This window comes from Muscardinus avellanarius (genome assembly GCF_963383645.1).
Source record: "Muscardinus avellanarius genome assembly, chromosome: 6".
NCBI classification, from domain to species: domain Eukaryota; kingdom Metazoa; phylum Chordata; class Mammalia; order Rodentia; family Gliridae; genus Muscardinus; species Muscardinus avellanarius.
Window position 1 is genome coordinate 91,024,386 of NC_137791.1, and position 18,874 is coordinate 91,043,259.

The following is an 18,874-nucleotide window of genomic DNA, read 5'->3' on the forward strand; positions in this document are numbered from 1 at the left end:
CAAAATTTATCCATCGCAAAAAAGATTAAAGACATCACAGGAAGATCAGAAATTGTGAACTCCAAAAGAAACATATAGGAAAGTCTTCATGACATTGGTCTGGGCAATGATTTATTTGATACAATGACAAAATAGCTTAAACAACAAAAGCATAATTAGACAAATAAGACTACATTAAATTAAAAGTCTTCTATATAGTAAAAGAATCAATTGACAACGTGAAAGGCAACCTATATAATGAGAAGAAATATTAGTGAATCATATCTAATAATAGATTATGAAGCCTTACAACTATCGAGTATTCAAATATTAAAAATAACTTTATTTAAAATTGTCCAAAGAACTTAAATATTTCACCAAAGAAATCATATGAATGGCCCTCGGGTACACTGTCATTAATAATCAGAAAATGCAGATGAAAACCACCATTACATATCACCTGACACTTGTTTTTCTGCCTTTTATCAATAAAAAATATTAGATAAAAAGTGCTGGTGTGGATGTGAAGAATTTAGAATTCATCGAAACAAGAGCCAGGAATATAAAATGGTTCAGTCACTATGGAATATAGCACTGAGAATGCTGGGATGCTTAATATAATGGGTCCCCAAAGCAAAGCAGACACTGCGTGGAAGAATAAGGCATGAGAGGAGCTGAAGAGCATAATTTATTGGTCATGGTCATGGATAATAAGATTAGGACATATTGCCATTCACCCAATATTATATATCAAATATATTTAATAATGTTACACACACATATATATGTTATTAAATATATATTCAATATATTTAATAACACACATATATATGTATTATATATATGCATATATATGTATATATGTATATGTATATATGTATGTATATGTGTGTGTGTGTGTGTGTGTGTGTGTGTTATTGAGTGGCCACTTATGAAATTTAATCTTTTTATCTGCTTTTCTCATTAGAAAATTGAGGATTATATTTATAAATTTCTGTATTTCACATTTTAAAAAATCATAGACCAGAGTTACTGGTTTCATTTTAGTAATAAATTGAGACTCGAGAAGCAAAATAATATATCCATCATCATAAATTCTGTTATGAAGAGGAACTGTGCTATAAACCAAATCTAGCTGACCACACTTTGATGCTGTTTCTGTATCTCTAATCTACACATAAACCTAATCCGCTGTGTAGTGAGGTGGTAGGGAATATGATCACTAATGCTAGATTTTCTTGCTTCACTTCACAGGTGTGTCACTTATTATTTGTGCAACCTATGAGAAAATTACTTTATCCCTCTGGGCCAATCACTGAACTGCTTTGAAGCAAATATCATGACTCTTTTCCTTTTGTAAGTAGATACGGTTAATACTGATTACTTCACAGAAGTTTCTGTATATAAAAGATGTGGCTGCCACATAGAAAACACTACCTAACTTTTAATTGTCACTGTAACATTACTACATATATTTCAGAAAGTGAAAATACTGAATAGATATACACAAAGGGAAGTGTGATCAAAGAAAACTCAAATGATCCTTCTCATGATTAATTCTGCTTCAGAGAAGGTGCTAAGTTTAGGAATGATATTTTTTTTAAAGTATTTTTCTGTGATTTATCTTGCAGACTGCAAGTTAAGTTTCATTTCCATAAATGCTTACAGATCTCATGAATGTCGGGGTAGAAGGAAAACCTCAAACCATGTGTATGAGAAAGTCAAAACAGATTATAGGAGACTGTGCAGAATACAACAAAATAGAATTGTACTTCAGTAATCTATATCAATACTAGATATGTGATAAATAGACAAAGATAATAAAAAAATTGTTCTCTAAGTATTTCACAAGAGTCAGTATCATCAAAAGTAAAGAAGAACGAATGCTAGGACTAAGAGCTCCAGATAGACAATTCCCTGCTGAGATTCTGAGAGTTAGGGAATGGTGGGAGACAGAAGGGCACATGTGGATCACGAGGCAGTAATGTTAGAGTTGGGCCAGAACAGTTTCAAACTCTATTTTCTTCACAATATGTTTTTCTGTGCATTAAAAATTAAAATTAGAAAAAACAAAAAGTCTCTGAAAACAAGTGTCACCCTTGATTAGAAATGGCATAAGAAATGGCAGAAAAGCTTTCCGCTCAGCTTGAAGTCTTGGGGAATAAGAAAACCTTTCAGGAGTAAAAGCAAAACATAGAGGAAGAAAGGCAGATTACTGTGACTTCAGAAATGAGTTCCAAGACTACTGAAGCACAGTTTATTAGCTTTATGACGAGAGCCATTAGCTCTCCATGGACAAGCAATATTTCTAAAGAGCTACATTGCACAGAGAAGAAAATGCACAGGATCCAGGAACAAAGCTTTGCTTTCTCACCAGTTATTAACCTCATTTATACCACCGAGTTCCAATCATTATACTCATTACCTTGACATGGTTCACTGGATTGATACTTCATGCAGCAGGGTGCGAATTGTGACGACAGAGAAAGGGAACCCGAGGCTGACATGCAATTGCCTTTGTTATGACCAGCTACACCTCTAGTGAAAGTAAATACCCAAGTAACTATTTTGGGAAAGAATTTCCTAAGAACATTTTCAGAGTTCTTTATCCTGAGACCAATTTACTATCTGTTCATAAACCTTTGCAGGATTTAAGTTCATTCTTGAAAGCAGTTTCACTCTTTCTTTATACATCATGAATAAACAGAAGTTTCATGGTTTTAAAGTCAATGTGTGTCCTTCCATTAGCCTTTTTAATGGGAAATAGCTTTAGAAGAATTGGGGAATGTCATCCATTGCACTGAGGAAATGAAAGTGGGGAGAGAGAGAATACTGTTATACACTTAAAAACTAAAACTAATATTAAATGTTCCATATTTAAAAACTATATTTAAGCCGGGCATGGTGGCATAGGTTTGTAATCCCCCAACTTGGGAGGTGGAGACAGGAGGACCGCACAGGTTTGAGAGGCCAGCCTTGCTGGCTTAGGAGACCCTGTTTCCAAATTTAAAAAAAAAAAAAAATATATATATATATATATATATAATAGGTCTGGGAGTGTATCCCAGAGGTAGAAGGGTTTCCAGGAACCCGAGTACCACCAAAAATAAATAAATAAATAAATAAATACTAAAAATAAATAAAAACTATATTTAGAGTGATTTTCATCTCATTTGGTTAGATTAGCATTAAATGAACCTAAATTTTTACTATCATATTTTATGGGTTTACATAAAAATGAGAGTGGCCCTACAAAATAAAGATATGTCTAATAAAATAAAATTAATTATAACTTTGATTATCAATACTATTATTTGGTACAATGTTGTCACTGTCTGTTATTGAGTAAAATAAAAGATCATCTTTAAGTACAGTAGAAGTTAACCCCTACAGTAACATTTTAGCCTTTTTATATTCATTAAAAACTTTTGACCAATCAGACATAAAAGTGTTTAATTATGTCACTATTACAATTATCTTTGATCTTTAGAAATATCTTAATTAAATTTCAAATATTACTAAAAAGCACGTTTGTACTTTAGTCAGAATTAATCTAAATATTTGCTTTTGCAAACAATAACTGAAGCCTAACTGCTAAGTATAAGGTAAATGTAAAATCTATACAGAATATTACAATTTGAAAACTAATAGAACAAATTTACATATATCAAATCAAAGTACTGTAATAGATGAAGAAATGACAATGCTGATATATATAATACTGAAAATGTGTTGTAAGTGCCAAAATTTCAGGTTAAAAGGGCATACAATTGATAGTAAAAAACAATCAAATTAACATTTAATCTAATCAAAATAAAATAGAAATGTATCCCATGTAGATTTTCAAATAAAATTATGATGTACATTTAATATATATAAAAATTTTAATATAAATTACTCACCACTAATAATTTTTCTGGTTCTTTTGTTTTATTTTTTATTTTTTATTTTTTTCATCTTCCTCAAAATATTTTATTTTTTTTCTCTTGAAACATGGTTTTATTTTTTTTAACAATTTTTTATTGAACATAAATAGTATACATTTAAACTATATTTGGTGCCCTCTCCCCCCCACCCCCGTTTTCCCTTCCCCCCTCCCACCAATGGTTGTCCAGGTTAACCATGTCTTATTCATAATTTTACACATGTTCAGGTGTAGACCCTCATTATTCAAGATCAGCCTTCCTCCTCTCCTATCTTTCCATTCAAACTTAGCTAGTATTTCCCCTCCATTATCTGGAGTCCCACTGGTATCCTTTGTGTTTCCTAGTTTGGGCATATTAGAGGAAACATATGTATCTTCTCCTTCTGTGCTTGGCTGATCTCACTTAACATAATGTTCTCTAGGGCTTTCCATCTTCTTGCAAATGATATAATTTTGTTCTTCTTTATGGCTGAATAGAATTCCATTGTGTGTATTTCCCACAGTTTTGCTATCCTGTCTGCGCCCCGGTCCCCTGCTAGTAGTCAGTGCCTGCGCCACTGTCACCCCTAAATCGGAGCCTGCCTTGTGTGTCTAGCTCCAACCACCTTGCCAGAGCCTGCCTTCCAGGCAGCGAAAGCTCTGTGAGCCCCAGAAATCTCCTCGGGTCCCCCCCAGCTTCTACATCCCACGGGAGGCAGAGATCATTGCTGGACACCGCGCACTGCCTGTGCACCCGGAACCTTGAGCACCTATCCTGCACCCCTGGCTCAGTGCTGGGAGTTCCCACCCACCTGGTAGCCTGATGTTTAGTTCTAAACGAGAACACAGCTCAATACATCTTGGTTCTTTTGTTTTAAAGCAACTTTGCCTCGCCATAATCCTCAGACAACGGGACCTATCTGATACACATACTTTACTAAATTTTGTTCTACTGTTTAGAACAATCTCTTCCAGGGTGTTTTCCCTCTGTGATCAACAAATCTTGATTAAATATTTCTTTTCCAAAGTAACAAAAACTAAAATTAAATTCTATTCTTTTGCAGAAGGGAACATGAAAACTGTCAAAGCTTGGCAATGAGGAGCTACAGAGAGGTCTGTGAGGAACCTCCTTTGATAGGAAAAGTGGAGAAGTAGGTGAGAGAGATTGATGAAAGAATAGGGAAGATTGAATAATTGTTTCTGCAGTTTCTAAAATGAGAATATGGCAACAACAATACTGATATTTCAGCCCTTTCAAACAGCACAATATAAGAGAAAATATATAGTAAAAGTACTTAATGTGATAAAAATAAAAGTACTTAATGTGATAAAAATCATAACCTATATTTTACTGTGACAGTTTAAAACAGTTATAGTAAAAATAAGAAAACTCAAAATTGAGAAAATTGTATCTTAAATTCTCTTAAGAAAAATCAAGAAGTTTAGAGTAGGGGCTAGAAGTACCATTCAGTGGTATAGTGTGAGCTTTGCATACACAAAGATCTGAGTTCTGGAGTCAGCACTGCAAAATAAATACATAAATAAATAAACAAACAAACAAATTCCAAATTATCATTTTAATATAGGGTAGAGAATACTTAGGGAAGAATACACATAGTAAGTATATCTAGTTAGTAATGCCATGGATGATGATATGTTGATACATCTATTTTTTTTTTTTTTTGGTGGTACTGGGGTTCCTGGAAGCCCTTCTACCTCTGGGCTACACTCCCAGACCTATTTTCTGTATTTTTGAAACAGGGTCTCTTAAGCCAGCGCGGCTGGCCTTGATCCTCCTGCCTCTGCCTCCCAAGTGTGGGGATTACAAGTGTGCGCCACCACGCCTGGCGATACATCTATTTTTCTTGATATGTAATTTTTAGTTAATTAACTCTTAATTCCTTTAAAAGTTTTTGATCACTCTACTAATATATTTACAATGTGTCCATTTGTGTGTGTGTGTGTGTGTGTGTGTGTGTGTGTGTGTGTGTGTTTATGTGAGCATGAATGTGTGGACAGCACAACTTTTTCACCTCTGAGTAAGACTCTTCTGGCAGTTGGAGAGATAGTGGAGATAGGTTGTAGTTAATCAGAATATCTTCAGTAAAATTACTAGCCAATGAAAAAGGTAATTTTAGATTACAGAGACTCCTGGGATTTTGTAAACAATCAAAAGTCATGATTGCCAGTCATTAGCATAAAGAGTAAGTGAGCTCAGTCATCCGATATTCAAAGTACATGCCCTGTGCCAAAGAAATTCACAAATGTTAATGAAGACTGAGATCCCAAAGCACAGTTTTTAAATTCTGCCATTTGGCTTTGCTTGGACAGTAGTTCAATAGGAATATGAAAGACAACTAAGTGTAAAGGATGTATATAGAAATAGGGCTAAATGAAAAAGGAGGCAGTTTCTGCATAACTTGAAATAAGTTATGTTTACTAAAAAAGCTTTCCAGTGTGTAAGAAGAAATCAAATGTCAACAAAATATGTTTTTATATTGTTACATCTAGTTCTTTAGCTTGATCAGTAATAAATCAAAATACCTGCCGGGCGTGATGGCGCATGCTTGTAATCCCCGCGCTTGGGAGGCAGAGGACCGCGCATGTTTGAAGCCAGCCGTGCTGGTTTAAGAGACCCTGTTTCCAAATAAAAAAATATAAAATAGTTCTGGGAATGTAGCCTGGCGGTAGAAGGGTTTCCAGGAACCCCAGTACCACCAAAGAAATAAAAAATAAATCAAAATACCTTCACATCTTCTATTAATAGTTTTTAATTTTATATTATCAAAACTCTTATGAGTATTATTATATGCTTCCAGATGAATTCCAAATAATATATATAATAATCTTTCGTATAAACTTTATATAAGATATTGATTACACACCAGGCACAATGGTACATATCTATAAGATGGAGGATCACAGATTTAAGGTCAAGAGGCAATAACTTAGGGAGACTCTATTTCAAAATAAAAATTGAAACGGACTGAGGTATTCAGCTCAGAAGCACAAAGACCCTGAGTTCAATTGCCACTAAATTACACACACAACAAGCGTAGTGGTGCATGTTTGTAATCCCAGAATGTTCAAGGACAGCCTCAGCAAATGGTGAAACTCTCAGCAACCTAGTGAGACCCTGCTTCAAAATAATATATAACAAATTAATACACACACACACACACACACACACACATATATATATATATAAACATGTAAATATATAAATATATATGTATATATATATACATATATAAACAAAATGTCTAGAGGTGTAGCTCAGAGGTAGAATACTCCTGGGTTCAATCCTCACTAGAAGATACACACACACACACACACACACACACACACACACACACACACACACACAAGATATTGGTTATAAGGTTAATATCCAAGAAGTTTAATATCCAGAGAAAAAGAACCAAAACAATTCAATAGCAAAAACAAACAAAAAAAAAACACAAGTAATCCAATTAAAAATCAGAAAAATGCATGAATATATATTCTCAAAAGAAGTCATAAATCAAAACTATCCTGAGATTTCACCTAAGCCCAATTAGAATGACAATCATTAAAATTACAAACAACAAATGCTGGCAAGGATGTAGAGAAGTGAGAACTCTAATACAATGTTGATGTGTTTGCAAATTAGTGCAACTACTTTGAAAGAATATATAGAAAAATCTCAGAAGAATGAGAATGAACCTACCATATGATCAAGCAATGCTACTTCTGGATAGTTATCCCCCCAAAAAACTAAAAACCAAACTACCAAACTAACACATGCATATATATCTATGTTCATGGCTGCATAATTCACAATTGCAAAACTAAGGAATCAGCTAAGAAATCCATCAACAAATGAATGGATTGCAAAGCTATGGGATATGTACAAAATAAAATTTTACTCAGCCAGAAAGATTAAAATTTATGTAAAATTTACAAAATTGCATCATTTGCAGGGAAATGGATGGAATTAGAGAACATTATGGTAAGTGAGATTAGTCAGTTAAAAAAAGTAAAAATGGGATGCTTTCCCTAATGTGTAGAAGCTAGGAAGAAAATGGATCATGGGAGGAATTCTAGACAAAAGGGGAAACCTTAGAGGAATAAATAAGGCAGTATAACTGAAGAGAGGGAGGAAGAGGGAAATTTCCTAATACACATGATGTACATTCAAAACATTAAAGTCAATCACTAAGCTGAATATGAGAAGAAGGGAGGATGATGTTGGAATTGGGAAAGGGCTAAATGAGTGATGTATGCATGTATGTCTCTACCATCTTGTACCCTATTAAGATGTATGTCTACAATACACCAATTATTTAAAAAATAAAAAAGAAGATATAAAATAGACAATGATATATAAAAAATCTCAATACTCTTCAAAACCAAAATGATATACCACATTTCCCTAATGAGGATGAATACCATATACAATACACACACACACACACATACACACACACACACACACACACACACACATATTCACAAATTCTATCATGGATGTGAAGAAAAGGGAACTCATAAACTATTGATAAAAATGTAAGTCGGTATGGCCATTATAAAAATCATGGAAGCTTTTCAAAATATTAGAAATAGAATTATCATATGACCCAGCACTGTCTTTTACTTGTATAGGCAAAGAACATAAAGGCACTATGTTAAAGAAATATGTGCACTTCTCTTTGCTTATAGTATTATTCACAATAGCCAATAAATGGAAACAAAGTGTCCATTTCCATATGTATTTATTTTCTTCATATGTGTATGTGTGTGTCTGTATGTGTTTGGAATAGTAGTCACAATATATGAAATTCTGTCATTTGAGGCAAGATAGATGAACCTATAGAAAATTATGTTAAATTAAATAAACCAGGCATAGAAAAACAAATGCCCCTGGATCAGATGTTAAATTTGTGTATGGCAGTGTGAATTAGATGTATTTATTGAAAAATATGAGTATCCTTTTTGCTTTGAATATATACAAACAAAACACAAGTTCTATTTACTGAAATGAAAAGACAGCTTTATATTCCATGTGGAATACTAAATCTATATTTCTCACCGTAGCACCCAGAGCCCCAAGTTTGTGCCCTTCCTACCCATGACTGCAGCTTGACGTTAAAATACTTCCCTCATTGCTTTCTCAGGTTCAGTCACAATATCCTATTCCTAAATATAGAAATGATTGTATATGAATGAATTTGAGTGCATCGTTATGCTCTGTCACCAACATTTTTATTTCCATTTCTGTTAAGTGCTCATTCATTTTTACATTTTTTGGTAGAAATATGTTCATAAGCTTCCACTAAAGCTTCTTTGTGATTTATCCACATTACTATCACACTATATTAAGTTAAATTATTCAATATTATTGCCCTCAAAACTATTTAAAGATTTTCCTCAAACTGCAATAATTATGAACAAGTTCATAACCAGAAAGAAATTCCAGTCTGGTAGAATAAACTGTGTGCGGTTATTCTAAATGTTAAGTCTAGCTTGGCAAGTAAACAAGCTACAATTAATTAAAGGACCAATATGTAATTATTGCTTATTTGCTAAAAAAACAAATTGAATAAGTGAATGTTTTTACACCAAATTAAGAAAATTCCAAAGTGATGATTGTGTTATATTCTAATATCCATTGTTATCTTTTTCCTTTGGGAGGCTAACAATCAATTTAGTAAGTTATTTTAATCATGGAGAAGACAGATGATTGGCAAACCAACTGCACAACACCCACCGGGAAGCCATCTGGTTTTCCCTGAAGAATAAAGAATCAGTGGTGATAAGAAAATTTTTGTCACATTTTTGGAAAGACAAATTGCCTTAGAAGAAAAAAATATAGTTGAGTCTGACATTTATCACTATGTTATATTAGGTTATTTCTATAACACAATCAATTCTTATTATAATCCATTATTAACTTCAAAACGCTTTTAGGTTAATATGACTCACATTATCTGGGATAGGTCATTTATTTATTGAAAAATGCATGTTGAACTGTTAAAATGTTTTAGATTCACTATAATCCATGGATAAACATAACATGTTATATTCAAGTAACTTATAGTTGTGGGGAAAAAGAAACATAAGATCATATAATCATATGACAATTTCTGTAAGAACAGAAAATGTGAGTAAGAATCTTCTATTGGGAATATGAAGCAATCAGTGCAGTTCAGAAATCCCACCTAAAATGTTTAATGAACACAGTGTTTTTTGTGTTATATCTTAAAGGTCTTAGTGCCCAGAATTCTTCCCCTCTTTCTAAAGTATATCTGTCCACTTCAACAATATACTGAAGTGTTTTTTCAAATTTTTAAAATGCATTTGGGTAGCCACATTGGTGGACTTGTGACCCAACACTATACTACATCCTTAAATTGCAAATTATTCGTCCTAAGATGGAGACCTAACAAAAATAAAAACTTTCTTAGGAAGTTTAAATTTGGTATTTAAGGTATTACTGAGTTTCCGTCAATGAAAAGACTGACAAGTATTCATCCAAAAGATACTGGGAGCTTTATTTTTAAATATTAAAAGATACATACTCTAGGATATTTTCTTGAGTGTGAGCTAAAGTGAAAAATACCAGGTTTCTATGGAATTTGATCTACTTTAAGATGTGTCAAGTGACTCTGCCATGTCTAAAATGCATTCATCCATGTATTAGTATTTATACTTGCCCAATAATAATTCCAAAATAAAATTGGGTTATATGAAAAATAAGATAAAGCATGATACCTTATTTACATAATAAAAACAAACAACATTGAGTTGTTTGCTATAATATTTTAAGTTCATAATATTTAAGTTAAATGTTTTTTACAGTACTACGTGTTTTTCCTTGGTACCTATGGAGAATTGCTTCCAGAACCTCTTATACCAAAATATCTTTGGATGCTCAAGTTTCTTACTTATAAAAATGACTATTACCATATAACTCACACACCCTCCTGTATACCTTATTTATTTATTTATTTATTTATTTATTTATATACCTCTTTATATATTAATTTATTTATGTTGCTGCTAGGGATTGCAATTAGGAGAGTTCTTCCTCTGACCTACACACCTTCCCCAGACATTTTCACTTTTGATTTTGAAACAGAGATGGGCAAATGAACTAAATAGACACTTCACAAGAGATACAAAGGGCCAATAGATACATGAAAAGATGTTCTTCATCACTGGCCATCAGGGAGATGAAAATCAAAATTACACTGAGATACCATCTAACCCCAGTCAGACTGGCAAACATAAAGAAATCAAACAACAAATGCTGGCGAGAATGTGGGGAAAGAGGAACTCTTTTACACGGTGGGAATGCAAACTAGTTCAACCACTATGGAGATCTGTGTGGAGATTCCTAAGAAAGGTGGGAATAGATCCACCATATGATCCAGCTATACCACTCCTGGGTATCTTTCCAAAGGGGTTGAATTCAGAGAAATACAGCAACATATGCTTATCTATGTTCATAGCAGCACAATTTGTAATAGCCAAAATATGGAACGAACCCAGATCACCATCAACAGATGAATGGATAGCGAAACTGTGGGAAATACACACAATGGAATTCTATTCAGCCATAAAGAAGAACAAAATTAATATCATTTGCAAGAAGATGGAAAGCCCTAGAGAACATTATGTTAAGTGAGATCAGCCAAGCACAGAAGGAGAAGGTACATATGTTTCCTCTAATATGCCCAAACTAGGAAACACAGAGGATACCAGTGGGACTCCAGATATTGGAGGGGAAATACTAGCTAAGTTTGAATGGAAAGATAGGAGAGGAGGAAGGCCGATCTTGATTAATGAGGGTCTACACCTAAACATGTGTAAAATTATGAATAAGACATGGTTAACCTGGAAAACCATTGGTGGGAGGAGGGAAGGGAAAACGGGGGCAGGGGGGAGAGGGCACCAAATATAGTTTAAATGTATACTATTTATGTTTAATAAAAAAATTAACAAAAAAAACTGTAATACTCTATCTCAGCTTCCCAATTAATGAGATTACAGGCACATGCCACCATACCCAGAAACTCCCATATACTTTAAATCATCTCTAGGCTAATTATAATACATATTAAATTTTTTTAGTATTTAAACTACATTTTAGGGAATAATTGAAAGAAGAATGAAAATAAAGAACAAATCTGTACATGTTCAATTCAGATACAATGACTTTAAAATAATATTTTAATGTATCATTAATTGAATCTGCACATCTGAAATTACTGGGTTCAAAAATGTGTTTGTGTGTGTGTAACTATCTATGCATATGTGTGTAAATACATATATATTTAAGCACAAAATTTTGTATTTTTATAGAAGCATTTGGAAAATCCAATACAAATTTAAAAGGCAATATAAAGAAAAGGGCAATACAATTATCACCCAGCAAAAAAAATTTAGAAAAAAGAAAACAAAAAGTAGGACATATTAATAAGCTAGGTGAGGTGTGGGCTGAATACCAGTTACAGTGGAATAAATGAAGACAATGGCTGGAAACAAGTCAGGTAGAACCCAGGCAAATCAGCTAAATTTACTATCACTGAAACTTCTGGGTATTGGGTCTGTCTAAGAATATTTAGGAGTGGGTAGGAGACTTGCCTTATGACAAAGATAATTTTATGCTTACAGAGACCTAATTCCTAGGAAGGGGAAATGTCAATACAGAAATATAATAAATACAAATTATTTTTAATTTTGATATCCTATTATATATTTTAATAGAAATTTTACCTTCAGATTCTTCAAATAACAAGCTTCTTGTATATGACAGGCATTAAGCTGGATATTTTTCATGTAAATAATCATTGGATCCTTCTGATAACTGCACAAAAATTCACCTCAACTTATGCGTAAGTAAACTGTGGGGCCGAACATGTAACTTTTAAAAAGTGATACAGAAATTAATTTATGAAACAGGATTCAAAGCCACATGATGGGAATCAAGGAGAATATTCTTAACTAAGAGCATTCTAATATTACCCGAATAAAAATAAAGGGAAAATAAAGAGATGTCACTGCATATTTTGATGGTTACTATAAGGTATACACATTACTAAAATAAGGACTACAAAGAGTGCTGGTAAAGAATTATTTTTGCACATGTCTGTGAGGGTGTTTGCAGAAGAGATTGGTGTGTGAGTAAGTGGGCTTCCTGGGAAAGATTCACCATCAAGTAGGCAGACACCATTCAATTAGCTGGAGGACTGGAGAGACCAAAAGGCAGAAAAAATGTGGCTTTTTCATTTTTCCTGGAGTTGGGCACTGTTCTTCTTCCCTTGAACTTCAGACCTCCAGGCTTTTTACCTTTGGACGCTTGAACTTGGCTCAGTGGCTCCCTGGTCTTCCAGGCCTTCCATCTCGGTATGAGAGTTACACTATCACTACCCTGGTTCTTAGGGTTTTGAATATGAACTATCCACACTGCCAGGGGCTCCAGGTTGAAAGAGCCTATCACAGAATTCTCAGTCTCCATAATCATAGAAGCCAGTGCCTCTAATAAATTCCCTTTCAGATATCTATGTCTATCCATTTATATCATTCTGGTCTAAGTTTCTGGAGAATTGTGACTAATAAACATATGAACACCAGAAATAACAATAGCAGCTAAATATGCAAGGAATGTTTTCTTTTAGAAGTTAATAACTTTTTACTGGCATAGACCCATTTGCAATTCTAATTGCATGCAGAAACAATATTGAAAGAAAATGTAAAAATATATATGTTTGTACATTTGTATTATATATGTATATGGATAAATGTTAATGATTAGCTATATATATATATATATATATATATATATATATATATATATATGAATGGGTGGAGATGGATGTGGTGGCACATCCTACTATATGGAAGGATGAGACAGGAGGATCACAAGTTTGAAAACAGCCTCAGCAACTTAACAAGACGATTTCAAAATTTAAAAAATATATATTAAGTAAAATAGAGCTTGGGGTATAGCTCATAGGTGGAAGACTCCAGCGTTCAATCCTCAGTACCATACACAAACACACAAAAAATAAAAATAAAATTAAAAAAGGCTTTAAATAATGTTTTTTAGAGAACTTAAAAAACAAACATGAAACATTGAAAGGATAGGCGTAGGAAAAAATTTATAATTTGACACAATTGGGTAAAATGCTTAATACTCGTGCAACATGGGAGATTTGTATATTAAGCTGGTTACAATTTTTTGTAGTCACATTGAGCTTTAAGGATTTTAAAGTAGAGTGTGATCAGAATTAATGAGCCTCAGTTGGCAGAGCCATCCATAGCATCATTATATTCTTTTATGTGAGACATGAAAATTCCAAACATTCTGTACTTTACTAAGATTCTGTCTAGCAAAGGATTACCATGAGACACCTTTATGAGTTGTTTGAAAATTTCTTTGCAAAGGTCAGTTCCCCATAGGATTGCTATTGGTAATTGGTTCAATAGCACACAAACTCTCCGGAATTCACCGCTCTGGGTCTTATCACAGACTAGAGACTAAAACAAAAGAAACCTCTAAATTATCTTTGTTTCTAGAGCAGACCTATTCAGAGTCAGTTTTAAGGGCAAATGAATCCATATTCCTTAACTTATTACTCCAAAAATCCAGCTGAGGCAGGATTTTTATCTTGTGGGAATTATAGATTTTCTTTAAAGTTAAAATTGGCATTTTTAGACCCTATTATTTGCTTCCCTCTGGCAGCTGCCATATTTCTGCGAACAGGACTGTCTCTGCCATCATTTGTGACAACCTCCATAGGAGACCCGTCAAGAAATGTGGTCTCAAACTCTACCCTAATGCAGATTTAACAATCACAAGGATCTTCCACTTTAATAAAACATTAAAAACATTCTTGGCAGCATGGAGACTGAAAGGAAGACAGTGGTAAACTGTGAGCTGTCTGTGGCGTTCTGAAGGGATTGATAGGAGAACACTCGACTGATTTTATAACTTGAGACATGGTAAAATCATCCTATAACTGATTGGTGAGAAAATATATTTAGTCATGGCCAAAACAGTAAATGTGTTTAAAATAAGTCAATGATAAAATTCTAAGAAACAGTTCAACTTGACTGTTATTTTTTCAAGAAGAATCACCGAAGGAAAATAACTACAGCATATTTTTTCTTTCTGTATTTTGTTCTATAATTTGTATGATTTTCATGCCAATTAGTATATTCTTACAATGTCTTATCTTCCTACAACTTCTGGGAAAACCATAAGAAGAAAAAAATGAATAATTTTTAAAACTGAGAAAAAGCTGCCACAGAATAGAAATTGTTACTTTATTAATGAACTATGAAATAATTTCTGGCATGTAGAGAAGTATGGTGACCCTCAAGATGTAACACACACACACACACACACACACACACACACACACACACACACATACACCACATACACACACACACACACACACACACACATATATATATATATATATATACATATATATACACTAAAATAATTTTAAAAAATCAAACTTGTCAAATGTATTTATTCATAAAATTATTACAATGAAGTGACGGAAATAACATAAGAATTTAACTTAAGTACTCACCAATACCCACAAAACCAATCAGCTATTTAACACTATTATTTGATATTCTATGCAACAAACTATTACAGTTAATTATCAAAGAGCTAATCATTAACATTGATCCTATTTAGGAAAATATTACTCAAGAAGTTGGGTATGTAGTCTTATAAGAAGGAATGATCCAAACACCTGTGGTTTTCTTGTGCTAATTTATGGAGTTTCAAAGTATAGGAGACAGAGTGTCAGAAAAATATATGTACCGTGATATGATATAAAATAATAATGCACTAAATTTAAAATAAATAAACAAAAGTTTGGAGACCTTGGACTGAATATATGAATATTTTGGTCCCCTTGTGAATTGTGGAATGACTACTTCTTAGATTAGCTTATCTCAGTAATTTTGGTTGCTTCATTTACATTTTATACTATTTTTTAACTGCTTTGGTGCTTTACAAGTAAACATCATAGTGAGGTTCGGTGTAATATACGCAGTATACACAGAAACATCCTTTGGGATGTTTACTTTCATATCCTACTCTGTTTTTTCTTCTCCCTCCCAGCACATGTTAGAAAGACTGATAGTGATACCTTCACATATGGATATAACATTTTTTTAACTGTTCCTTTCCTCAATTCCCATTTTACCCCTCCCCCAATTTTTTCCCACTATTTTATGGTCTCCCTCCTCATTTATCTGAAACCCTTCTGGTTTCCTATTTGTTTCTCAAGCTTCCACATATGACAGAAAATATACAACTCTTGACTTTCTGAGACTGACTGACCTTACTTAGCATAATCTCCTGTTTCATCCATTTTCTGGAAAATGATATAATTTTGTTTCTTTTTATTGCTGAATAAAATTCAATTGTGTGTATATACCAAATTTTCTTTATTAATTTATCCATTGACAGTCACCTATATTTGTTTCATAATTTAACTACAATGAATTTTGCTTCTATAAACATGTATATGCAAGTATCACTATAGTATTCTGATTTTAATTCTTTTGGAAAAATAGCAAGGACTATTCGTGAAGCTTTCCTCTGGTAAGTGAATATACCAACTTAATTATTCAAGAATTGTAGTCTTCTATACAGATGATCATCTCATTCGAATTTATTGGATTAAAAATCTGTCATGTACTATCCCTAGTGATATAAGGTATTATTTTTGATTGTCCTGAAAATCAATTACACTTTATAGAGAAAAGTAGAAAAATAAATCTCTTCCTGTACGAGTTTCAAGTTAAATTCCTGGAATATGGTTAATTGAATGAGATATCCTTCATATTGGAGAATGTATTATCAACCAGCCAGTTAGTTAAGTCAGTTAGCCAGTCATCTTTCCTTCAAGATATTCATTCACCTTTTTGAACAAAACTAAATAAATGTTATTGATAATATTAGTCTACTTTGGTAGATATTTATAGGTTTCAGAAAACAAAGGTCTGACTCTCCTCTCCTGCCATCTCCGTAATAGCTGAAGCTACCAGATAAAAGCAAATCTCTGAGTAAATTCTCTATTGGGGAGCAGACAAAAAGTAAGTTATACAACTTGTATTTTGTAAGCTCAGCAAAGTTTCAGACACTCCTGAGCACTTTACATGATTGATTCCAAGCACATGCCATGATATTTTAGCTGAAGAAGCCAGATAACCTTTAGCTGGCATCTCATTCTAAAATTCTCCATTATGTAGCAAAGAACAGAATCAAATGAACATCCTATGCCCAGAACACTAATTAAAGAGGTAGAATTTGTTATATTTTTGTTCATACAAATGCAGACTTTTAAAATTTTCTTTCATTTTCTTTTTTTCTCATTTTTTATTAGTGCATTGTAGTAATATATCTTAATGGGGTAGATGATGATAGAAACATACATGCACACATCACTTTAGGCCTTACCCAATTCCCCCCATTACTCCTCCCCCTCCCTCCTTCTCATGTTTGGCTTACTCATTGACTTTGATATGTTTGTGAATGTACATTATGTACATTAGGTAATATCCCTCTTACTTCCTCCTATCCCTCTCAATTAGGTTCTTGAACAATATTTAAAGCCAATGTACATATCTAGAACAGCAACATCAGATAATTTATAATATTTTTATGTTTATGTACTTAAGAGGTTTCTATCTCTGAATTACAAATTCAGCCCTTTCTGACTTTTACTTTGAAATAAAAACATGCTAAGTTATCACACACTGGCTTCAAGCTTATGATCCTCTGTCTCAGTCTTCCAAATACTGGAATTACAGGTATGTGCCACCATACCTGGATATGACGATATTATTTACAGTCATTTTATATGAGAAAAGGTGCCTAAATCCCCATTTTTGTAGTCTTTCTTACGTACATCATTCATTAAGAAGTTGAAAGCCAATAAAATTATGGTATTCCAGTGAGATAGACAAAACGTTTGAAAATCATGCTGTGTGTTAGCACTGTCCAAATTCACATATTTCCCAGAATGCATGACAGAGAAGTGTCTGTGCTAATGGCTAGTACCTGTTGTACCTCTGTGTTTTATTTCACACGGGTGGACTGATAAAGCAGGAAAGGCACATCTCATGAAGCAGTTATTTTTACCGGTCTCAATGAGGTGCCACATCATTCAAAGATTAGCTGATTAAAACTGATCTTTGGCCAGACGTGGTGGTGCACACTTGTAATCCCTGTGCTTGGGAGGCAGAGACAGGAGGATCGTGTTGGTTTGAAACCAGCCTCGCTGGCTTAAGAGACCCTGTTTTGAAATAAAAATATAATAAAATAGGTCTGGAAGTGTAGCCCGGAGGTAGAAGTATTTCCAGGAACAGTACCACAATAAATAAATAAATAAATAAATAAATAAATAAATAAATAAACAAACTGATCTTTAAAACAAAACAAAAAAAAAAGCTTAGGAGATAATGGTACAATCATTGGAATTGGTTTGCTCCAACTGTGTAAGTATACAATGATATCTAAAGTTAACTTGAAGTAGTTAATTCTACTGCTAATTCCACAGGACTAATTCATCAATGTCAGCTCCTACGTGGAAAATTGTGAACTGATTTGAGTCTTTGCTTTTCTTTAGCCTATCAAGAGGGACACAGAGAATTGTTGATAAGCCAGTTACCAACTACTTGTATTGGTAGATGTTTTGATACAGTAGATTATTTTTCTTCCTTTTATGAATAAGCTTTATATAAGTTGTTGGGCAGACAATCTAAAGAGTCTAAACAGGTTCCTTAATCATGATTTCACTTCTCTTGGTCTTACTCCACCATACTGAAGAAGATTGGTCTAGAGAAGTCATCCTTTTCAGTGTCAGTGTCAAACACTGCATGATACCTACCTTGCTTTTCATTCTTGTTTCGGTATTTTCACTCCACTAGAAAGATAAAGAGTTTCAAGAAGTAATGGTCATAGGAGGAACT